Source organism: Oryx dammah, unplaced genomic scaffold (genome assembly GCF_014754425.2).
Source record: "Oryx dammah isolate SB20612 unplaced genomic scaffold, SCBI_Odam_1.1 HiC_scaffold_2, whole genome shotgun sequence".
Taxonomy (NCBI): domain Eukaryota; kingdom Metazoa; phylum Chordata; class Mammalia; order Artiodactyla; family Bovidae; genus Oryx; species Oryx dammah.
This window is the reverse complement of record NW_024070186.1, coordinates 86,873,699-86,900,337: the sequence shown is the minus strand read 5'-3', so window position 1 is coordinate 86,900,337 and position 26,639 is coordinate 86,873,699. Positions and strand designations below refer to the sequence as shown.

At 35.7% G+C, this 26,639-nt stretch overlaps 1 protein-coding gene across 6 annotated transcripts in view; it reads right to left on the bottom strand.

The window, feature by feature from the left end:
• The window catches only part of ZNF148 (zinc finger protein 148), a 148,297-nt gene that overhangs the window by 92,496 nt on the left and 29,162 nt on the right, over positions 1 to 26,639 (bottom strand). For 3 of the 6 annotated variants that reach the window (XM_040250207.1, XM_040250227.1, XM_040250233.1), the window contains exons 2-3: positions 18,379 to 18,459; positions 7,279 to 7,414 (exon numbers count right to left, since the gene is read on the bottom strand). The gene's annotated coding sequence lies outside the window, so the exon portion shown is untranslated. Of the gene's footprint in view, positions 1 to 2,453; positions 2,553 to 7,278; positions 7,415 to 15,562; positions 15,659 to 18,378; positions 18,460 to 21,409; positions 21,528 to 26,639 lie in introns of those variants that run through there. The other 3 variants (XM_040250249.1, XM_040250241.1, XM_040250217.1) reach the window with 3 other exon arrangements.

The window sequence follows — 26,639 nt, the reverse complement described above, 5'->3', positions numbered from 1 at the left end:
ATAACTATCCTCTTCAAATATTCTATTTATCACATTTCTTAGAGAATAAACTATCCTACAACTAATAAACTTAAGACTCCTAGGGTTAAAATTTGCTTATTTCTTTGGAAATCCTTACCAAATCAATTATATACTTCTAATCTATTTACTGTTTTCCTAAAGGACTCAAAAGGGACCAATATATACACAAAGCCACCCTTTACTGCTGTGACATCTATTGCCACATACATCATTATTAAAATAAAAACACACAAACACACACCCTGGGAGCTTTTAAAGAATATGGGAGAAGTAAAAAGAAGTAATCATTAAAAGCAGACATTAATAAAAGATATCAGACAAACTAACCTAGGACAGACTTTTTTTTTTTTTTTAAGATTACCAAAAGTTAAAGCTGACTTACTAACCCACTGCAAGGTCTACATTTCCCTAAAGCAGTGGTCCTCATCTCCAATGTTTTTTATAATGTACCTCATCAAATTAAAAAAGTTTAGTATATCCTAATATACGGTGGTGGTAGTGTAGTTGCTAAGTCATGCCTGAGTCTTGCAACCCCCCACCAGGCTCCTCTGTCCATGGGATTCTTCAGGCAAGAATATGGGAGTGGCTTGCCATTTCCTTCTATTTCCATCCCATTTCCAAGGGATGTTCCCAACCCAGGAATCAAACCTGGGTCTCCTGCATTGCAGGCAGATTCTTTTACCAACTGAGCTATGAGGGAAGCCCTATCCTAATATATGCGTAGTGCTTACAACTCTACTCCTATAACAGTGTGTTAATATATAATAAACCTAGGAAAACAAACATAAAAATTTAATTTTTACAAAACTAATCTTATCCCTAACATCAGGCTGGAACAGTAAGTATTGAGGAAGTCAAAATACTTCGGAGGTAGAGAATATTTGGGGGAAGATAAGTATGCAAAAAAAAAAAAAAAGTGCCAGAATGAGGCATCTGAAACAGGAAGATACCACAACTCAATAAGGAAGTAGTAAATGGAATGGGAAGTGGAAACACTGTAAATAAAGGGCAAACTTGACCTCTATGAAAATTTTCTTGAAAATAGTCCATATAGACAGAAAAAGGAATCAATCTTCCTTTTTCACATTTGGTTTCTTATTCCTCTAACCCCAAATTAACCTATATATTTCAAGTTACTGGCTAGCCTAGAAACTGCTTCTGAGACAATTTCCCTGAAATACCAGAAAATATTAAGATATCAACACAGACTTCAATATCAAGGAACACTGCTCTGACAGTTTTAAAGTTAGCTTTGGAAATATCTACCAAAATGAAAACTGTTGACCACTGACACAACAGTCTCATTGCTAGGAGTATATATAATCCTATAGATGTGCTTAGTCATAAAAATTAACCAAAGATTTATGTACAAGGACGTGACCTTTTAATGAAAAAGGACTGGAAACAGCCTAAGCGTCCTCTAATGGAAAACTTGTTTATGATTCATCCACACAGTGGAATACACATTAAAATGAATGAGGCAGCCATATGTGCTGGGTAAAAAGTTCTCCAAGATACATGGGGGGAAAAAAATCAAGAAAATATACAGACAAATAAGTGAGCCATACTTGTATCACATATCTTAACCAGTGTTGGGGCAGAGAAAGCTGGACAGGAAATAAACAAGGCTCTCAAACAAATCTCAAACAAAGTTAATTTCACTAAGCCTATGGTAAAAGGGAAAAGGACAAAGTTACCCTAAGAAAAATGATCAGGAAAAGTACATTTTTTACTGTCCTTGAAGCTCTCACCAACCTTAAATTTCTCCCTTACACCTCCTATATGACCTCAGTCAGAGCCCCCATGTGCTTCACTTCACCGCACATTCAAAACCCAAACTCTGCAAAAGACTCCATGCATGCTCAAAAGTTAACACAGACTACTTTCCCTCCATTTCAGTATTTTCAGGAAGATTCAGTCAAGTACAAAGAAATGAAACTGATGTTATCTATCCACACTAAGATGTGAATATTTAAGTGTCTGTTTCTGCTATATCTTCAAAAGCCAACTGTTTTTTGACCCACATGTCTATATAGTTAATGGAATATTACGCAGCAGAGAGAAAGAAAGAATGCTTAAGTCATGTCTCCTACAAGAAAGGCTGCTCTGGAAGAAACAAAGAAATAACTAATCTACATTCCCAGGAGCCTCTGTCAAACAGGGGGAAAGAATGACTAGATGGAGTAATAAGCTCTAAGCCACCCTGAGCTCCTTATAACGATCCATTATTTTGTTTGTGAAGGAAGTTTGGGTAGCTGACAAAGAATATAAAACCACAGAGCTATTAAGATCCAAGACAGGATGGACAATGATGTTCTAGAAATAACTCAGCGAACTAAAGGTGAAATGGCACTCCTTCTGGAGTTACCTAGAACACAGATTACTAAAAACCAGAACTTAGGAAGACAGAAGGAAGGAAGGAAGGGGCCTACCTCGGGCCAATTTCTCCCTCCAACAGATTACTTCAAATGCTGTATTCTTTTCCTCCTTCCAAGTTTAATCCTTCCATCTCCATCCCTCTGCCAGAGAAGCTAGAAGGTATACATAATAACAGGGATACTGAAGGGATCACAATTCAGCTTTCTGCTTCATTCACACACCCACACACACCCTCACTATCCTTCAGTATTGAAAAATGTTTGGTTCAGTCATATAAAATTAATCCAAGTTACAGCCAATTAAGTAATCCGAAACATGTAAGCCTAACAGCAGTGCAGTACTTAAAAAGAGAATATAAATTATAAGCCATCACTTTCTCCAGTCTTCCAGAGGAGACAGTTGACCCTTCTTGTCATCTTCTAATTTAATGCTTCTTTCTAATCAACTGTGTGCAAGCAAATAGAAACTAAGCTTTATAATAATAGATTTGTATATGTTGAAATAGAGTATATAAGCTTTGAGTTAGGGCTTTTAATAAGGAGTCAAACACATGGGCTTTAATATAAGCATTTGAGACAAGCATTTTCTCAGTCTGGGCTTGTTTTCAGAGGACAAAGTTAACAGAAGCATAATATATGAACAAGTTGGGCCTTATTACTCATTTTTAATCAATTATACAAGGCACTTAAAATGCTTACTGAGCTTTTTTATGGGAATTCTATGCAATGAATGAAGAAAATGTCTCTCCAAATTTATTAATAGGTTTGAGGCTATATTACAAAATTCAGAGATTAGCATAACCTGGAGAAGAAAGAAAACTAACATGTGCTGAGAATCTACTGTAAGTAAGACAATATGCTGGGCACACTGGTGTGTTATTTCACTTAATGTTTACAGTAACACTCAAGACAGTAACAGTATATGCCCATTTAACAGATGCAGAAACTGGAGTTCACCCAAAGTTACATAGCTAGGAGGTAAACTGGGATTTGAAGACAAACTTACTTGGTTTAATGCACATTTTACCATACCATACTACCTCCTGTCTTGAAAAGGCCCTGGACACTAAGTGCTCGCTGAACTCATTCTCTTCTCACCCACCCACTGAGGCCACCCTGTCACCACTGCTTGGCTTGATAAAGCTATCCAACTCCCCATAGTTGGCTACTCCCATCTCATGGCTACCATGGGAGAATTCTATGTGACACAGAATCCCTTTTCTCCTTGATCAGGGATGGACACTTTCCACAATTCCTATTTTCCACTTCTGCCTCAGTGCATTTCTCCTTCATTCTTTTTTTCATGGATTTATACACCCTCTTAATCCTTCCACTCTTTCTTCAAACCTTTACCAAGTTATTTTAGGAAAATCTCTCTTTCTCTCTTTACTTTCCCATTTTCACTCAGAAATTTTAAAAACAATCCTAAATATGGCTGATAAATGTAGGAGCTATACCAAAGATACAACTATATCAAGAAAAAAAAGGGCTATATGTTTTAAACTGAAAACAGATTTGAAGATTTGTGTAATAATCTTCTCAAATTCTTGAAAGCATCTAATTTCTCCTTCAGAATACAGGTGAATATTCATCTGCCATTTTATCACCTTTAATTAAATCTGTACTCAACCATGAAAGAAATATTTCTCACTTAAAGATACTGCTTTTGTGTTTCTTTCACTGAGTTTGGCTGTAATATTATTTTCCATTAACATTTACTGAATAATATAAAACATTAAATGAGCCATTATAGTGGGGACAAACCTAAATATCATTCTTTTCTAAAAAAAACAAAAAAGTAATTTCCAACTCCAAATATTCTCCCAAATTAAAAATACCCTGCTTTTGTACCAAAACTCAATCACTTGTAGGCAAAACAGAAGTACTTAAAGGAATCTGAAACAGATTTTTTTTAAAAAGCTAGATTTCACAAATTACTTCTGATTCCAAGTATTTTTCAACAAACTCATCTGAAGGATGCCAGTTAATTTGGATAGTAATATTTCTAACCTATGTAGGATTCAGTAAGAAATTATGCCTTACAAACATCGGCATTACAAATACAAATATCAATCAGCCTTAAGATCAAATTGGTACTACAAAGCAACAAAGAGACCCTTGATAAAAACGGATTTAATAATCTGCCAATTGTCACTCCTAAATTTTCTATTCCTTCTCATCCTTCAAAATCTTGCCCTAAGCAAAAACTGCTTCATCTCTAATTTAAAAACAAGATCTACCTCTTACCTAGGGATATTTTACCTCCAGAAACCCCTTCAGATTACCTTTGTATAACTACCACCTTGCATCTACAAAGCTTATCTTGTAAACTATGCCCCCTGTTTTTTAAATTGATACTATTCAAAACATCCTAATAGGAGGATCATTTATAATAATCACAGCTAAACAAAATGGCCTTTCTTATTAGTGCCAGTGAGAATAAAAGATGTCTAGTAAAAGAATTTACACAGTAAGATAAAATCACCTTATACAACATGACAACTAAATAAAAACCTATGATCATTTTCTAACCACAGAAAATTAATTTATAAATATTTAAGCCAAAGTTAACAGGCATCTCCATATATCTGATGCTCTGCTAAAATAAAGCAGAATCTAAACATGTTCTCCATTTCAAATACTGTGGCCAGTCTTCTAATACAACGTAACAATAAGGAATTAGTGCTATTGGGAAATACCAAACATCAAACTTATGTCAGCTGTTGGTTGAGAAACAGCTACATTTAAAAGGGAGAGGGAAAGGGTAAAAACGAACCAAGCAAAACAGAATCCTACATTCTGCTTAATCTAGTTGTTTCATTCATTTCACTTTATGCCAATACCCAAAATTCAAACACTAATATTAATTAATCTTGAGGAAACTATAAATTTTCTAGCCTTGTATACTAAAAGGAATATAAAAAATACATCCTAAACTTCCCTGTACACAAGTTTCCCTAGTCCAAACACTAAACACCTAAGTGATTTTTAACATGTACTATATAATAACAAAGACTCATTCCAGAACAGAGAAGTGTTAACTATCCAAATCAACATTTTTTAAACACTGGACAAATGTTCTCACTTATCAGTACAAACCTCATTTGTGAAGTACAATAAAACTAAAAATGTATTCGTCACCTTCAATGCCAAAAACACCTACAATGTCTTACAACTGTTTACCAAAAGCTAAATCAAGAGGCCTGATATAGATACAAGTATACTAATTTATCAAAACTTATCTTAAATCTCAGAAAAAGGCAACAAGGTTAATACATGTTGATGTTGACATAAAATACTATGGAAAACTGACAACTAATTTCCAACCCTTTAATAAATTCTCTTATAGAAGCATATCGATACATGTTTAAATAAAATATTTAAATGGGATAAGAATCACAAAATGTAATCACAATGAAATACTTTTCATCTAAAAAAACAAGTATATAATGTCTCTGGGAATTAGTTATTCTGATGAGATCTGAACATTTAGAACAGACTTTTTAGAGTTAGAAGGAACCAGTTACACATCATGTAGCTTTATGTGTAGCTAAAAGACCATCTCACCCGAGGCCCTCATCCTTGCCTTAAGAGTCTAAAAATATTAAATAAATCATGTCAATCTAATGGCAGTGAAACAAAACGAGGAATTATTTCAAATTAATTTTGACTTTTAAGACCTTATTCCATCTTATGATATCAAAATTAGCAGTATTTAATCAAAGAACTATGATGACTATTCACAAAACTAAAATTGGCTCAAAACTCAAGAACAATTTCCCAAGTATTATCACAGGCCAAGAGTTAAAACGTCTTAGATGATAAAAATTATATTTTAATTTTAGAGCAACTAGATAAATAGAAAGTAAATCTGACAAATCTTAACCTAAGACAACTAGCTGACCCCTAGGTGCTGTTCTCTCCTTCTTGCCCAAAAACAAAACATTAAGTGAGACACTTATGACCTAGATCCTAGATAAGACTTGTTTTCCAGCCTTCCTTGCAGCTGGCTGTGGTCATGTGACAGTTATAGTCAATGGGATATGAAGAGAAATGATATACATAACTCTCCTAAAGGGAAAAGGAATGTTCTTCCCTTTCCCTTCTTTCTATTGGCAGGCATGACAGCACCTTCTTGGACCACAAGACAGAAGACGCATATTAAGAACAGCAAAGCAAGACAAAGACCTAGGCCATGACGATTCTGGAGCTTCCAGACAATCCTGAATTTGTTTATATGGACTTTTCAAATAAACATAAATATATTTCTACCATTTTAAGCACCTGTTAGAGTTGACAAGTCTAAATTTTAACCAATATACTTAATATAAATGATTATTAAATTATCTACATGACTGCTTCCTTATATTGGCATAAACAAACATACAATATGAAAGAATGTACAGTAACTGGTATGTTCTTTCACATTTAAAACATTGTATGCCAAACACCATTAACTTTGATTAACAGTCTAATTTTCCAACATATGAAAATAGTTTTCCTGGAAATTCTGGAAAAGTTAATGTGGGTGTGTATGTGTTGATGACAGATGGGTGATAAATGTGAAATAGCCTGCTGAGAAAAAGGGTTAAAGAAGGAAACACCTTCCCACTTAAATTTCATCCAAGATTACATAATAAGCTACACATATCTTCCTGTGTTAAACTTAAAACCCAAAACTATATCTTTATTCATCAATTTTCTCTTAGTACTGTTTTCTCAAAAAAAAAATTAAATCCCAAGTTTCTTCCTGATATAAACACAACATAAAGAAACTATTACACAAACTGGACATGAAAATCCAGCAGCCAAAAACAAAAGTTCTATATTAGAAAATTTTACTTATTCATGATTATGAAAAGTTAAGTACTGGAGTTACCTGAGACTAATGTAAAAATGAAGACTTCAAGGAAGGGAATGCTGTAGAGTTGAAAAAGAAATCATGGTTGAGTTTCTACCTTTCATAGACTTCAGAAACCCTCAGTACCACCTCAATTGCTTATGCCATCCAATTCCTACAAAAAAACAAACAAACAAACAAACAAAAAAAATTACTTACGGAGAGAAAAAAATACTGTACAAATACAACATGGACAAATGCACATGCATAATGATGATCACTCTTTGTAAATAGTAAACTATGTCTGACTAGACAGTGGAATGACTTGTTTTTAAATCTGTAAGTGGGAAAATATAACAGTGATGAGGAGTAAGTGTGCAATAATCCTGGCCTTGTAAGTAATTTGCCTAGATCTGGGATGAACAACTTCAGAGACATGGGATATTGAAGAAAATTCAGAAAGTTACAGACCTAAACATTTACAAAAGAGAAAATAAATGATTAAAAAATAACTTCATAACACAGTATCTGCTTTGTGAAGGCTATGAAGTAAAGAGAGAAGCAAATACAATCTTAGGCCTTACGAACAACAAATAGAACTAGTCCTACACAGAGTGCACATGTGTTTACAATAGAAAAAAATTAAGAGTTGTAAAATCATGAAATACCTACAGAAATACAATCAGCAAGGTCATCTGAGAAGAAAAGCTGACAGAAGATGAGAACCATCATAGGAAGATTGCATACCACACCCCTCAAAAATAAAAATGAAGATCATAAGCTATACACAAGAAGAAAACTTCCTATCAGTGAATATTTCTCAGCACAGACTAAATACACTAAAGAGTTTATGGAGTTTCCTACCATAGAGGTCTTTAAAAACATCACATCCTATCTATAAAGAATAGTTTGTATTTACTCCGCCACAGGAAGCTCTGAGACCAGACAGTGTATGATACATCCTATGATTTTAGATGTTTTTACAGTGGTGTAAAGGCAAGAAGAACAGTCTTTCTCACCTAAAACATACCAGTAACAAGTCCATCTTTGTACTTCAGAGAAAGGGAAAGTGTTAGCCGCTCGGTCATCTGACTGCGACCCCATGGACTCTAGCCTGCTAGGCTCCTTTGTCCATGGAATTCTCCAGGCAAGGATACTGGAGTGGGTTGCCATTTCCTCCTCCAGGGATCTGCTCAACCCAACAATCAAACCCAGGTCTCCTGAATTGTAGACAGATTCTTTACCGTCTGAGCCATCAGGGAAGCATACTTCAGAGAGTATAAAACTAATTCACTTTTTAAAATATTTCAACACTGTATCTATATTTTTTTAAAGTTTAAATTCTGACAGAGCTATTTACCTCTCAGTACCCTTTCATTTCAGAATTTTCTTGGATGTTCACTCATGCATGTCTATTTTAGCAGATAAACTTTTATTCAAAATAAAAAAATTTCAGTAGGACTGTATTAGATATAAATAATACCAAAATGATAAGAGTAACAATAACCTAGGCAGCCAGGGATGGGGGAGTCACAATCTGAAATTACTCCAATGTTATCTAAAATGCCCAGTTTTCAACAATAAATTATAAGATGAGGAAGGAAGAAAGGAAAGGAAAGGAGAGGAGGGAGGGAGAAAGGAAGGAAAGGAAGGAGGGAAAAAGGAAGGACAGAAGGGAAGAAAAATGTGACCCACATTAATAAAAATAGCAATTGCTACAAATGGTTTCTGAGTAGCCCCAGATGTTGCTTTAAGCAAAGATTTCAAAATATCCACATAAACATGTTAAAAATTTTAACAGACCCCATCTTCAATGTTTAATTATGAAAACAATCAACAAATAAAAAAATTTTCAGTAAGGGTATAGCATTAGGTAAAAGAACCACATGGAAACCCTGAACCCGAAAAGTACAATAACTAAAACAAAAACTTCACTACACAATTCAAGGCGGCAGAAGAAAATCTATGACCTTGAAGATACATCAGTAGAAAATATTCAATCTGAAGAACAGTGAAGAAAAAAAGGTTGTAGAAAATTGAAGAGAGCCTCAGCAACCAACTTACCAACATTTCTGGAGTTCCAAAGGAGAGGAGAGTAAGGGCAGGAAATAAGGTTTTTTTTAATAAAACATCAATCAAAAACTTCCCAAATTAGATTTTTCAGCAGAAATCACATCTATAGGTCTTAGAAGTTCAATGAATCTCATGGAGAATAATTACAAAGACACACACCTAGACATATCATAGTCAAAATTTTTAAGAACAAACACAAGAAGAAAAATCATGCAAGTATAAAGAGAAAAATTACTCAGCATAGCAGAGAACCATCAACACGATTAACAGCTTTCTTTTTTTTCCCTCCTTTAACAATAATACTGTATTATAAAAGCACTTTAAAACCCCATCCCATCTTTGAGTACAAGTTACTGGAGATGTGGGCTAACGATTATCTGAAAGCATTTCTCTAGTCAGACCCATAATCCAAGTGCTCTCTGAATATTATAAGGTGATAGTAAGTGGGAAGTGGAGGAGGAAGAGGAATGAGAGGGGAATAAGGTTCTCCCAGTTAAGGGCTTTATTACAATGAGGGGATGAGGAAGTATGAAGATATTTTTGCTGTCTTTTCATCCTTATACTGTGTTAAGTAATGCTTGCAACATAAATTCAGCAGGCTTTTCCTGAGGTGTAACTCAGAAATTTACTAACACCTGACTTTCAATCAACAACAGAAGCCAGAAGACAGAGGAATCACATTCTGAAAGTGCTAAAAGAAAAAGACTTGTCAACCAAGAAGGCAACAAAACTACCCTTCGAAATAAACGCTGTCTCAGATGAACAAAGACTGAATTTTCTGCAGACCTGCCATACCAGAAATACTAAAAGAAGTCCATCAGGTTGAAAGGAAATGACACCACACTTAAAATACACAGGAAGAAAAGAACACCAGAAATGGTAAATATGTGGGTTAAGCTAGAAGACTATAAATACATTTTTCTCATTTCTTCTCTTAACATCTTTAAAAGACGTAAGTATATATAAAGCAATACTTTTAACACTGTATTGCCAGGTTTATAGCATATATGGATATTATATATATATAGCAATAGCGGCAAAATATAATTGACTTCTTTGGTGGCTCAGATGGTAAAACGTCTGCCTGCAATGCGGGAGACCCAGGTTCAATCCCTGGGTTGGGAAGATACCCTGGAGAAGGAAATGGCAACCCACTCTAGTACTCTTGCCTGGAAAATTCCATGGATGGAGGAGGCTGGTAGCCTACCGTCCATGGGGTTGCAAAGAGTTGGACATGACTGAGCAACTTCACTTCGCTTCAGTGGCAAAATAGAGGAAGGAGAAAATGGAGCTATACCGAGCAAAGTTTCTATATTTTACTGATATTGACTTAGTGCCACTATTAAATAAGTTTATTTAATATTAAATTTAACATTAAATAAGTTAATGTTAATTTTAACATTAAATAATGCTAAATGTAACATTAAATAAGTCTATTTAACATTAAAATGTATAATATAAACATTATAGCAACCACAAAGAAAATATCTTAAATTATATTTAGAATAAATACCAACAGAGTAACTAATATGGCATACTAAAAGACATTTAACTCAAAAGGCAGTAAGGAAGCACAAAACCCATGAGATATACATAAAGCAAATGGCAAATGTAAATCCAATGAAGTCCATAATTAAATGTGAATGTCTGAACAGCCCAATGGAAAGGTAGAGACTGTCAGACTGGACAAAAAAGCACAAGATTCGACCATGTGCTGCCAGCAAGAGACATACTTTAAATTCAAGACTGAAAGAAAAAAGATGGGGAACAAGGATGGACACCCCACACACACACACCCTCGTACACACACCCCACTCCCACCCCCATGGAAAGAGTAACCAGAAGACAGGTGGAGTGGTTACATTAGAATTAGACAAAACAGACTTTAAGACAAATACTAAACATGAAGAAAGATAGCTCTAATGACAGCCAATAAATTAAGAAAGTATTTTAACAATTATAATCCCTAAAATAATGAAACAATAACATTATTAAAAAGAAAACAGAAAATTCAACAAATTATCACTGGAGATTTCAATACTGCACTGTAAATAATTTTGCTAAAGATACAGAAAACCTGAAAACAGAAAAACACACTCAATCGACTAGACCTAGCTGGCATGAAAACAGAACACTCTCAATCGACTAGACCTAGCTGGGATATATACAAAACTCCAACAAACAACATAAAAAATATTGTTTCCAAGCACATACTCTCCAGGACAGATCAAATGCTAGACCATTAAACAAGCCTTAAAAATGTAACAGGACTTAAGTCATACAAAGTATGTTTTCCAACCATAACAAAATTTAAGTAGATATCAACTAAATTAGAATTAAATAGTTATCAACTGGAAAATTTTCAAGTATTTGAAAATTAAACTTCACCATTCTGAATAGTACATACCTCAAAGAAAAAATTAAAAGAGATATTAGAGAATAATTTAAACCGAATGAATAAAACAAACGTAACAAAATTAATGGGATGCAGCTTTATAACGCAGTACTGAGAAGGAATGATATACTTTTATATATTTGAAAAAAGTGGAAATCTCAAATCAATGACATGAGCCTCCATTTCAATAAACCAGAAAAAGAGCAAACTAAACCCTAAAGCAAGCTGAAAAAAATATTCAAAATTTAGAACAGAAATACATGAAATACAAAACAGAAAAACAGAGAAAAACTTGGTTCTTTTAAAAAGATTCAAAAAATTTACAAACTTTTACAAAAACTGACCTACAGAAAAGAGGAAAAAAAAAAAAAAACGGGATACACACACACACTTATGGCTGATTCATGCTGTCATATGGCAGAAACCAACACAACATTGTAAAGCAATTATCCTCCAATTAAAAATAAATTAAAAAAAAAAAGAAAAAATACAAGCTACCAAAATTAGAAATGAAAGAAGGGATACTAACACTGACCTCACAAAAATTTAAAGTTTATAAGGGAAGGAATACTATAAACAAATAAATGCCAAGAAATTAAACAACTTTTATAAAACTTAAAAGACACATATTACTGACACATTAACTAAAGAGGAAACAAAAAATTTGAACAGACTTAGTATTTAAAAATCCTCCCCAAAAGAAATGGCTTCGCTGATGAATTCCATCAAATATTTACAGAGGAAATATCGATCCTTCATAAACTCCTTCATGAAACAAAGGAAGAGGGTACATCTTCCAACTCAATCAGTAAGGTTCGAGTTTGATATAAAGACATCAGATGAAAACTACACTCCAATGTCTCTCATCAACAGATACAATATGCTTACAAGGTATTAGCAGACTGATCTAGCAACAGATTTTTAAAAAAAAGGCCTATACACCAAGACCAAGTAACATTTATCCCATGAAAGCAAAGCTAGTTTAACATCTGAAAATCAATTAATATAATACACCATATTAAAAGAATAAAGAACAAAAGCTACATGGCTGTCTCAATAAACATAAAAGCAAGCTCTTGACAAATCATGACCAAAAAAATCTAAACAAACTAAGACTAGAAGAGAACTTCCTCAAACTGATAAAAGGTATCTAAAAAAACCTAACATCATGTTTAATGGTTCAATACTGAATGCTATCCTAAAATCCAGAATGTACATTTTTACCACTTTTATTCAACACTGTACTAAAGGTTCTAACTAGTAAGACCAAGTAGGCAAAATCAACCAACCAATTAAGCAAAGATATCTAAATTAGAAAACAAGAAATAAACCTCTAGTGATGTGATTTCATATGTAGAAATTTTCTAATAAACCCACAAAAAAAGTTACAAGGACTAATAATAATCAGCAGTTCAACAAGGCCACAAGAGATTAGATCAATAAAGAAAAATAAATTATATTTCTATAGTGAAATGACAACTGTCATTTCTATCAAAAATTTGAATTAATCATATTTTCTTTCCTATCACTCAGTAGTTTAAACTTTTTTTTCTCAAGTTAGATTTATCACAGGCATTTTATCTTTTTAGTTGTTATGGTGAACATATACCTCTTCAACAGCCCTAATCCTATTCTTTCTAATAAAAAATCATTTATGTAAAATTGACTTTATAAGCAGTTCCTTTACAGAATTCTCAGAACTATCAGCACAAAAAACAAGCAGGCAGATGAACTGAACAGAAATGATTTCAGAAACAGATTCTGCCTTCCCCCAAAACATGGAAATTCAGTATATGATAAATGTGGCATTTCAAATATGTAGAAAAGAAACACATCATTCAATAACTGCAATGAGGACAAATGGTTAGCCATCTGGAAAACAGTAAAGCTGATCTCTCCATTTACTGCTTATACCAAAAATATTCAATATAAATCAAAAAGATTTTAAACAATTTAAACCATAAAAATAGAAAACCCATACAATTTTTCAAGTTCATTGAATCTAAAACTACCAATCCTAAGAAACACAACTATTTTATGTTAATAAGAAAAAACAATGCCAAACTATGACAAGACAGAAATTCATGTCTTTCAGAGATGTTACAATATGGAAGGAAAAACGAGTCCTACGATCAGTGGCAAAGACCTTCTAAATCTTACACAGGAAACCGCCTCCCCCACCCATGACCATGAATAAAAACATCACTAATTCAATCACACAAAATTAAAATGTCTACAAGGCAAAAGCAAAATCAAGATATGCAAAAACTGAGTAAAAACAATCTTCTCAACACATGACCAAAAAGATTACTAAAAATATACATATGGCCAATAACAATGGGGGAAAAATGCTGAAACTCATACTGAAATTTTGAAAATACTAACAAAAACCTGACAAATATTAAAAAGTTGGACACTAGCTAGTATCATCAAAGAGATAAAGAGATTCCCATTTTCCCAGACTACTGATATAGGGACAACCTTTTTAGTTAGGCAATTCAACCACAAGTTATTAAATGTACACATTTTTGACCCAACAATTTTTCCCTTAGGAATTTATACTGCAAATGTATTTTTAAATATGTGCAAAAATGTATCCAAGAATATTCACTATATTCCCATTTAATACGATAAAAAATAAACCTAAATATTCATAAATAAGAGGCTAGTTAAAATAATTATGGTACACTGACATATTGGAATATTACACAGAATGAAATGAGAAGGAATTATATGCAAAGGTACAGAAATTAACAACAAAAAAGGCATTTTGCTAAACAATATGTATGCTGTGATTTCATTTTTATAATGATGATGTAAATATATGTATACATATACATACGTATGGAAAATACATGGAATGATACATACACATACACAAATGTTAACAGTGAATGGGAATGAGGAGAGCCTTTTTAAATTTTTTTATAAAAATCTCTACAGCTTAAGAGACTATTCCTCTTATAATAAACCTAACTAAGAAGTAAAAGACGCTTACTCCTTGGAAGGAAAGTTATGACCAACCTAGATAGCATATTCAAAAGCAGAGACATTACTCTGCCAACAAAGGTCCGTCTAGTCAAGGCTATAGTTTTTCCAATGGTCATGTATGGATGTGAGAGTTGGACTGTGAAGAAACCTGAGAGCTGGAGAATTGATGCTTTTGAACTGTGGTGTTGGAGAAGACTCTTGAGAGTCCCTGGGACTGCAAGGAGATCCAACCAGTCCATTCTGAAGGAGATCAGCCCTGGGTGTTCTTTGGAAGCAATGATGCTAAAGCTGAAGTTCCAGTACTTTGGCCACCTCATGTGAAGAGCTGACTCATTGGAAAAGACTCTGATTGGGAGGGATTGGGGGCAGGAGGAAAAGGGGACAACAGAGGTTGAGATGGCTGGATGGCATCACTGACTCGATGGACGTAAGTCTGAGTGAACTCCGGGAGTTGGTGATGGACAGAGAGGCCTGGTGTGCTGTGATTCATGGGGTGGCAAAGAGTCAGACACGACTGAGCGACTGAACTGAACTGAACTGAAGAAGTAAAAAATGTTAAATGAAATCTTAAAATATGACCATTAAATATTTTCAGATCTTCATTTTAAAAGAATACTCAAAATTTATGAGAATCTTAGAATTTTTTTAGGACATATTCATTTATTCAGACACAAATGCATAATTATAAAGGTTCCAATTTATTAAGTCACCATCAAGTCATTCACCTCATTTTACATATTAATCAGGACTCTTTTGGTTGCAAGTAACAGAACAGAAAGTAGTTTAACTTAAAAGTGGGATTTATTGGTTGACACAACTGAGAAGGCTTCAAGCACAGCTGGATCTAGGGACTTATATCAGCACCTGGTTTTGCTATGTCTTGATGCTGTTCTTCTCTATATTGGTCCATTCTTGGGCAAATCTTCCCTGTAGTGGCAAGAGAAGCTTTTATCTTCACAGCTCCAAACCCAGGGGTAAAAAAAAAAAAAAAGAGTTATGTTTCTCATTCAACAGAATTGCCACTGGTTTAATCAATGAAATGTCCATTCCTAAGGCCAGAGGGAACATTTCATGCAAAGATGGGCTCGATAAAGGACAAAAACGGTATGGACCTAACAGAAGCAGAAGATATTAAGAAGAGGTGGCAAGAATACACAGAAGAACTGTACAAAAAAGAGCTTCATGACCCAGATAATCACAATGGTGTGATCCCTCACCTAGAGCCAGACATCCTGGAATGTGAAGTCAAGTGGGCCTTAGAAAGCATCACTACAAACAAAGCTAGTGGAGGTGATGGAATTCCACTTGAGCTATTTCAAATCCTCAAAGATGATGCTGTGAAAGTACTGCACTCAATATGCCAGCAAATTTGGAAAACTTAGCAAAGACCACAGGACTGGAAAAGGTCAGTTTTCATTCCAATTCCAAAGAAAGGCAATGCCAAAGAATGTGCAAACTACCGTACAATTGCACTCATCTCACGTGCAAGTAAAGTAATGCCCAAAAGTCTCCAAGCTAGGCTTCAGCAATACGTGAACTGTGAACTTCCTGATGTTCAAGCTGGTTTTAGAAAAGGCACAGGAACCAGAGATCAAATTGCCAACATCCGCTGGATCATGGAAAAAGCAAGAGAGTTCCAAAAAAACATAGATTTCTGCTTTATTGACTATGCCAAAGCCTTTGACTGTGTGGATCACAATAAACTGTGGAAACTTCTGAAAGAGATGGGAATACCAGACCACCTCACCTGCCTCTTGAGAAACTTACATGCAGGTCAGGAAGCAGCAGTTAGAACTGGACATGGAACAACAGACTGGTTTCAAATAGGAAAAGGAATACGTCAAGGCTGTATATTGTCACCCTGCTTATTTAACTTATACACAGAGTATATCATGAGAAACGCTGGACTGGAGGAAGCACAAGCTGGAATCAAGATTTCCAGGAGAAATAGCAATAACCTCAGATATGCATATGACACCACTCTTATGGCAGAAAGTGAAGCGGAACTAAAAGCCTCTTGATGAAAGTGAAAGAGGAGAGTGAAACAGTTGGATCAAAGCTCAACATTCAGAAAACGAAGATCATGGCATCCGGTCCCATCACTTCATGGGAAATAGATGGGGAAACAGTGGAAACAGTGTCAGACTTTATTTCTGGGGGCTCCAAAATCACTGCAGATGGTGACGGCCGACATGAAATTAAAAGACGCTTACTCCTTGGAAGGAAAGTTATGATCAACCTAGATAGCATATTGAAAAGCAGAGACATTACTTTGCCAACAAACGTCCATCTATTCAAGGCTATGATTTTTCCAGTTGTCATGTATGGATGTGAGAACTGGACTGTGAAGAAAGCTGAGCACCAAAGAACTGATGCTTTTGAACTGTGGTGCTTGAGAAGACTCTTAAGAGTCCCTTGGACTGCAAGATCTTCCATCCAGTCCATCCTAAAGAAGATGAGTCCGGGGTGTTCACTGGAAGGACTGATGCTAAAGCTGAAACTCCATTACTTTGGCCACCTCATGCAAAGAGCTGACTCATTGGAAAAGACTCTGATGCTGGGAGGGATTGGGGGCAGGAGGAGAAGGGACGACAGAAGATGAGATGGCTGGATGGCATCATCGACTCTATGGACATGAGTTTGTGTGAACTCTGGGAGTTGGTGATGGCCAGGGAGGCCTGGCGTGCTGCGATTCATGGGGTCGCAAAGTGTCGGACATGACTGAGCGACTGAACTGAACTGAACTGAAGGCCAGAGGAATGTTCACTGTGATCATCCAGGCATATAGCATGGATACACATGGATTAAGAACAGGCTCCTTGCTGAAACAAAAATATCCAAGACCAGGTGGCTTAAACAGGCATTTACTTCTCACAGTTCCATAAGCTGGAAATCCAAGATCAAGAGCTGGATTTGAGCTAGTGTCTGGTGAAGATGAGTATCTTAGAACTGTTACGATCATTAATAATGACATGAGAACATGTGCCACATGTAATTACCCTGAAAACTGTTCATGTTTAATTTTCTTTCACTTTAAAAGATAAAAGCACAGGTCTAATACATGTACCAACATAGCCCAACAAGACAGGAGAGGATTTGGGGTCTTCGTAAAATAAGGGACCTTGGGCCTAAAAAAGAAAATGCAAATAATCTTGTTAAGTGAGAAAAGATAATGGTTTTCAACAAAGAGAACTAATAACATCAATTATTTCCTGTGTATAGATGTTCACATCATGGTATCTCTATGTAATATTCATGCTGTGCTGTGTGCTTAGTAGCTCAGCCGTGTCTGACTCTTTGTGACCCCATGGACTGCAGACTGCCAGGCTCTCTGTTCACAGGGCAGGAATACTGGAGTGGGTTGCCATGCCCTCCTCCAGGGGACCTTCCTGACCCAGGAATGGAACCCAGGTCTCCCACACTGCAGGCAGATTCTTTACCAGCTGAGCCACCAGGGAAGCCCAAGAACACTGGAGTGGGTAGCCTATCCCTTCGCCAGGGGAACTTCTCCACCCAGGAATCGAACCAGGGTCTCCTGCATTGCAGGAATATTTAAGTACAAAAGAAAAGGGATTATCCAGGAAGAGCAGAGTACTATCCAACAGCTGTGACAGGTATGTTCATGTTCAAGTATATAGGCATCAATCACAGGTAAGAGTGAAGAAACAGTGCTAGATTACCTTTACAAAGTAGGTCAGGAAAATGCCCATCCCGCCAGATCACGTGGTCAAATTTCCAAGCTGTTGGTTCCTCCCTCTAGCCTATAAAAGTACAAAAATACAGGTTATTCCCCTCAAAAAAATCATGATTAGATACATTCTTAAAGCCAGATAAAAGTTATAACAGTTATATCCAAATGTGCTAAATTGGACAAAATTCTTTCCACGGATTAAATAATGTTAGTTCACTTAGAACAGTGCAATTGTAATGACCCATTAGTGCTAAATGATTTCATGAAGAAATGACCCAGGCACTAATCGGACTTTTTCAAATTTAACTTTTAGCTAAGGATTAGGATTTCTTTAAAATCAGGGCAATAAACTAGAATTACCATCAACAACTTAAAATAGGAGGACACAAAATGTACTTCACTAAAATCATATGTTGATGTTCTCAACTACTCAAACAGTTCTATTCCTGATGAAATCTCACAGTAACATTTCCCTCATCTCAAAAGTCTAATTATATTAAAAACATTTGTTTTTGAAACTACAAAAATGTTAAGTAGTTAAAATTTTCAAGACAAAGGTGTTTAATAATGTTAAAATCGTCCACAGATTTTTTTAAATGTCATACTATAATCAATCTTTTAGCAACTAACATAGAAAATTAACCCTCTATGTTGGTACTGCATTGATATTGGACATATATAATTTTCTTCCTGCAACTGGGATATGCTTTCCCGGTATATGAAATGGAGGTAATGAGGACTGAAACCTGAAATTTTATTAGATACAAATAATAGGCCAAATATAACCTTTATTCAGAAATAATTAAGCATTTTATATAATAACCCAAACATATTTTTAGGGCTTAATAAATATCTTGCAAATCAATAAAATTATAATTATAAAAGCAGAACAATTAAACTATAAATCTTCAGAAAACAACCAAATATATTAATTCAAAGTTATGTTTAACACAATTTCATCAAGGGATTACCACAGCCTTTCTGATCATTCAGCATTTTCTAGTCCTTAGCCAGTCAGTAGCTTTGTTGCTAAACTAGTCATCATCATCAACAACAAAAAACCTATTTAAAATAATTTATTTCTACTAACCTCTTAATTGCCTGCCTCAACGTTTTGTTCCCAAGCATTTAAAAGAACATATATGCCACTCCTCTCAATTACCTATGAAAGTGAAAGTGAAGTTGCTCAGTAAAGTCCGACTCTTTACGACCCCATGGACTGTAGCCTACCAGGCTCCTCCCTCCATGGGATTCTCCAGGCAATCACCTATAACTATTTTTAAATATGTATTTTTTATAGCTTTAGCACCAAAAAGATAAAAGCCATAGAACTATATTATTTAGTAGATAGTACCAAAAATATGTAAAGTAAAACAAAACTATATCTGCACTACATTCCTATGCATCACTGTACATTCTTTACTAAATTCAACTTTTAGAATTTCTAACAGTTCACAGGAATAAAGTTGAACAGAAAAGCCATGGTAAACTCTATCTATATACAGTAAATAAAAAAATCTTCAAATTATAAACTTTGATATTACAAGTCTTTTAAAGTTGATAGGATATATCAAGTCAACAACCAAGATGTTATTACTTTGAAATGCTAATATTCTGTTGAAAACATTTTCACAAAAAACCTACTTACTTTCCTGCATCACTTTTTATTGAAAGCCCTAAATTAAAGCTGTCACACATCAAAACTATAACTAGATATGTTAAAGATAAAGAAACAAAAATAGTGAAGCAAGAAGGAAAGGGAAACATGTTTCACTCCCAAATACACACATCCCCCAGATGCACTGAATAATATAACCTCAAAGTCTAAATCTACACACAGAAACTTTGTAATGTCTTTCCTATCACAACCTTTCCTACCATGGAAACGCACAATTTCCCCTAACTCACAGACCACACAGTCTCTGTCTCTAGAAACCTGAATTATTTAGCATCATCTACCAATTTCACTTCTCCTTCCAAGTGTGTCTATCCCTCTTTCTCCTCTGCCACTCCTCACTAAGAATTGGGAAAAGCATCTACCAGGCTGGAAACCCCTATAAATACAAAAAGAAAGGTATAAAGTTACTTGGACAACCACCTAATGATCAGGTAAAGTGAAAGTCACTCAGTCATGTCCAACTCTTTGCAATCCCGAGGACTATACAGTCCATGAAATTTCCAGGCCAGAATACTGGAGTGGGTAGCCGTTCCCTTCTCCAGGGGATTTTCCCAAATCAGGGATCAAACACGGGTCTCCGACATTGCAGGTGGATTCTTTACCAGCTGAGCCACAAGGGAAGCCCAGTGATCTGGTAAGATCTTCCTCTTTCCCTGCCCCACTTCCCCTACTTAAAGAGTGAGTGAATATTCCTGCTTAGTACCTCTTCTGATTTAAGACTCTGCTGGCTAATTATTCTGTGATTATAATCACTTGCACAGGTATAATCAAATTAAGACAAAACACATATTAAGAAATAAATGAAATTTCTTGCAAGGACCATTAGCTACTACCCTTCCACAGTATTTCAATGTATTTACCAGCAGGTCATTAATTGGGACATTTCTGTCATTAACTGAATCAACATTTTTGATCACCTGATATGTATATGCAATACTACCTAAGATTTCTCAGACACGCATTAAAATACTGTGGTCTCTTCCCAAAGGAGTTCCTAATCTAGCTTGGAGAGTAAATAAACACACAACAGATATTGTTAGTGATGATAACGCAAAGTGTTAAGTGTTATAACTGAAGTCTAAGCAATTTATCACAGGAAAATCAAAGCAGGGATCAATTAGTTCTCCCTTTGTTACTTTTCCAAAAGAGAAGAAGTGATCTTTTAATGTTGGTTCCACATTTAAGAATACAATGAATAGTATATGCTTTGGACTTTGGTCAATAATGTTGCTACATCTCTGCAGATATTAACTCAATAAAAAAACCAAACCTATGATGTGGGTGCTAATATTATTTACATTTTAAAGAAGGAAAAACTGACCAAAGGTTACAAGTAACTCACCAAAGGTTACAAAACTAGTTAAGTGGCAGAACCAAAGCCTTCATAATGGTCTGTGGCTCAGGCATAAAGAATTTCCCTGCAACGCAGAACACTATGGTTTGATCCCTGGATCCAGAAGATCCCCTGGAGAAGGAAACAGTATTCTTGCCTTGGAAATCCCATGGACAGGGAAGCCTGGCGGGCTACAGTCCATAGGTCACAAAGAGTCGTACACAACCGAACAACTGAACAACTAAACCACCACCACAATCAGGCCTTCCAAAGTCTACTGTGCTATCCCCTCCCGTTTCCCATCACTACTACCACCACCCAACCGTGATGGCTTTAAGAATCTGAGAGGAAAAATGCTTCAAGTCCCTTAGCATTTTTAATTAAATCACATTTGAAAGTGTTCAGTCAAATTCTACTTTTACATTAGTTCTTATTTTTATGATTTAATGATACTTTCTGAACAGTGTTAAAAAAAAAAAGTAAAGGAAAAATACTTTGTTTCAGGCAAAAGATTTCTATGAATACACTTAGAATTTTGACTCAGTAACAAAGTAGACATATGTGTACTTTTAATTTACACTACCTGCTTTGAAAAATTCATTTATTAGAACTCACAGTGTACTTTTCATGACCATATCTATCCTGAGGAGGAAAGGAAACCCCCCAAATTCAAACCTACTATCCCAGAAACTACCCTAACCAAGTCTTTCTAGAATGATTTTCTATTTCTACTTTCACCAAGAATTAAGCCAAAATCTTAAAAATTTCACAATCAATGTAGTCAATCCACATGGTTAAGAAAGAAAATCCTACACAAAAAATTACCTGGGAAGGGACTACTGTTTGTCTCCATTCTACAAATGATGAAACTGAATCAATTTATATTCCCACCAACAGTGCAAGAGGGTTCCCTTTTCTCCATATCCTCTCCAGCATGTATTGTTTGTGTATTTTTGATGACGGTCATTCTGACTGGTGTGAAGTGGTACCTCACTGTAGTTTTGATTTGCATTTCTCTAATAATTAGTGATGTTGAGCATCTTTTCATGTGTTTACTGGCCATCTGTAAGTCTTCTTTGGAGAAGTGTGTGTTTAGGTTTTCTGCCCATTTTTTGATTGGGCTCTTGTTTTTCCGATACTGAGCTGTATGAGCTGCTTATATACTTTGGAAATAAATCTTTTGTCAGTTGTTTCACTGGTGGAAATGTAAACTGATATAAGTCACTATGGAGAACAGTATGGCGATTACTTTATAACTCCAGAATAAAACTACTATATAACTCAGTTATCCCACTACTGGGCATACACCCTGAGAAGACCACAACTGAAAAAGGCACATATACCCCAATGTTCATAGCCACCCTATTTACAACAGCTAGGATATGGAAGCCACCTAGAAGCCCATCAACAGATGAATGGATAAAGAAGATGTGGTACATATACACAATGGAATACTACTCAGTCATAAAAAAGAAAGAATTTGAGTCAATTCTAGTGAGGTGAGTGAGTGAGTGAAGTCGCTCAGTCGTGTCCGACTCTTTGAGACCCCATGGGCTGCAGCCTACCAGGCTCCTCCATCCATGGGGTTTTCTAGGCAAGAGTACTAGAGTGGGTTGCCATTGCCTTCTCCACTAGTGAGGTGGATGAACCTAAAAACTCTTATACAAAGTGAAGTAAGTTGGAAACAGAAAAACAAATACCATATATTAACAAATAAATATGTAATCTAGAAAACAGTATTAATGAATCTATTTGCAGGGAAGGAATGGAAACACAGATTTGGAGAACAGACTTGTGGACACTGGGGGAAGAAAAGAGAGGGACAAATGGAGAAAGCAGAATTAACATACACACACTACCATGTGAAAAATGGATAGCTGGCAAGGAGTTGCTATATAACACAGGAAGCCCAGCTTGGCACTCTGTGATGACTTTGAGGGATGGAATGGAGAGAGTGGAAGAGAGCAGGCTCAAAAGGGAGCTAAGATATGTATAAGTATGGCTGATTGGCAGTGTACAGCAGAAACCAACACAATATTGAAAAGAAATTGTCCTCCAATTAAAAAATTAAAAAAAAAAAAAAGATCATGAAACTGAGGTTGTGTACCCATCGTTACACAGCACTTAACCATCATGGCAAAGAATTCAACCAGACTTCCTGCATCCAAATAAATGTTTACTTTAACATAGCACAATAGGAGAGGTCATTTCCAATTAAAATATATTTAATGTTAATGTTACTATTAACAATATTCTGGGAGTCAAAAAAAAAACACATCTTTGAAGTAAGGATAAGATCACTGCAAATAAAATTTGAAATTAAAATGCTATCTACAGTAATGATCATTGTTGTTCTGTTGCTAAGTCATGTCCGATTCTTTGCAACCCCATGGACTGCATCATGCCAGGATTCCCTGTCTTTCACTATCTCCAGAGTTTGCACAAACCTCTGTTCATTGCATCGATAATGACATCAAATCATCATCAGGATATTTTCCAATGAGTCAGCTTTTTGCATCAGGTGGCCAATGCACTGGAGCTTCAGCATCATTCCTTCCAATGAATACTCAAGGTTGATTCCCTTAAGGATTGAGTGGTTTGATCTCCATACTATCCAAGGGACTCATCACAAGTCTTCTCCAGCATCCCAATTCAAAAGCATCAATTCTTCAGCACTCAACCATTTTTTATGGTCCAACTCTCACATCCATACACAACTCCTGGAAAAACCATAGCTTTGACTATACAGATCTTTGTTGGCAAAGAGATGGCTCTGCTTTTAATTCACTGTCTACATTTGTCACAGCTTTCCTTTCAAGGAGCAAGCATCTTCTAATTTCATGGCTGCAGTCACCGTTAGCAGTGATTTTGCAGCCCAAGAAAATAAAATCTGTCACTATTTCCACTTTTTCCCCCTTCTATTTGCTATGAAGTGATGGGACCGGATGCTATAATCTTCATTTTTTGGATGCTGAGTTTTAATCCAGCTTTTTCACTCTCTTCTTTCACACTCTTCAAGAAGTGCTTTAGCTCCTCTTCACTTTCTGTGGTTGTTGATTCTCCTGGCAATCTTGATTCTAGTTTGAGATTCAGCCAGCCCAGCATTTTGCATGATGTACTCTGCATATAAGTTAAATAAGGAAGGTGACAATATACAGCCATGATGAACTCCTTTCTCAACTATGAACCAGTCCATTTTTCCATGTCCAGTTCTAACCATTGCTTCTTGTCCTGCATACAGGTTTCCCAGGAGACAGGTAAGGTGGTCTTATATTTCAATCTCTTTAAGAATTTTCCACAGTTTGTTGTGATCCACAAAACCAAAGGCTTTAGCATAGTCAATGAAGCAAAGGAGATGTTTTTCTCAAACTCCCTTGCCTTTTCTATGATGCAACAGATGTTGCCAATTTGATCTCTGGTTCCTCTGCCTTTTCTAAATCTAGCTTGTACATTTGGAAGTTCTCAGTTCACATAATGCTGAAATCTAGCTTGAAGGATTTTCAGCATTACTAGCGGAATAACACCGCTAGCATGTTAAAGGAGCTCAATTGTACACTAGTTTGAACATTCTTTAGCACTGTCTTTCTTTGGGATTGGAATGAAAACTGACCTTTTCCTGAATCCACTGCCAAGTTTTCCAAATTGGATGACATACTGAGTGCAGCACATTAACAGCATCATCTTTTAGGATTTTAAAATAGTTTAGCTGGAATTCCATCACCTCCACTAGCTTTGTTTGCAGTAATCCTTCCTAAGGCCCACTTGACTTCACACTCCAGGATGTTTGGGTCTAGGTCAGTGACCACACCATCATGGTTTTCTGGGTCACTAAGACCTTTTTTGTATAGTTCCTCTGTGTATTCTTGCCACCTCTTCTTAATCTCTTCTGCTTCAATAATGGTTACCATGTAAAGAAACAAAAAATTAAGTTCACCTGATTTTTATAAAAATTATTCTACTCTAATAATTTAGGATAACAAAGAAGAGATTACAGAAATACCCATTTGAAAATAAGTTCAGCTATTTAAAGTGTCAATTCTTTATTAATAAAAATGTTAAAATACTATTAAAAACCAAAAATAACAAGCAGGAACTAGAATTATTACTTCAAATATGAAATATAATTAAATATTTTCATTTAGAAACATAAATGGTCCATTAAAAGCCAGTTCACCTGTTGATAATTTTATCTTATTCAATACTAGAATCAGTCATTTTTATCTCCTCTGTCTAGAACATACGTCCAGAATTCCATAAGACACTAAACACAATGTAGAGGTGTGTTCACACATAAAAGAAATGGTTTCTAATCTGATTAGAAATCTAAGCTTTGCCATTAAAGTCAATCTGAGAATACCTCAACAAGTGGCTGCAATGGAGCCCAATTATTTCCCTACAACTACAGTAACAACACAATTCACAAAATATGTTCATTTCAGTCACTCAGTCGTGTCTGACTCTTAGGGACCCCATGAACTGCAGAACACCAGGCCTCCCTGTCCATCGCCAACTCCCAGAGTTTACCCAAACTTATGTCCATTGAGTCGGTGATGCCATCCTACCATCTCATCCTCTGTCATCCCCTTCTCCTCCTGCCTTCAATCTTTCCCAGCATCAGGGTTTTTTCAAATGAGTCAGCTCTTTGCATCAGGTGCCAAAGTATTGGAGTTTCAGCCTCAACATCAGTCCTTCCAATGAACACCCAGGATTGATCTCCTTTAGGATGAACTAGCTGGATCTCCTTGCAGTCCAAGGGACTCTCAAGAGTCTCCTCCAACACCACAGTTCAAAAGCATCAATTCTTCAGCACTCAGCTTTCTTCCCAGTCCAATTCTCACATCCATACATGACCACTGGAAAAACCATAGCCTTGACTAGATGGACCTTTGTTGGCAAAGTAACGTCTCTGCTTTTTAATATGCTGTCTAGGTTGGTCATAACTTTCCTTGCAAGGAGTAAGCATCTTTTAATTTCATGGCTGCAATCACCACCTGCAGTGATTTTGGATCCAAAAAAAGTCAGCCACTGTTTCCATATGCTAGTAAGATTTTCTAAAAAAAAAACAGTAATAGTTGGGAACTCCCTGATAGTCCAATAGTTAAGACTCCATGCTTCTACTGCAGGTACCATGGGTTCAATATATGGTAGGGAACAAAGATTCCACATGCTGAGCAGGGTGGTCAAATGAATAAATAGCAGTAGTTGATTTAAGAAGTTAAATAGCAGTAGTTGATTTAAT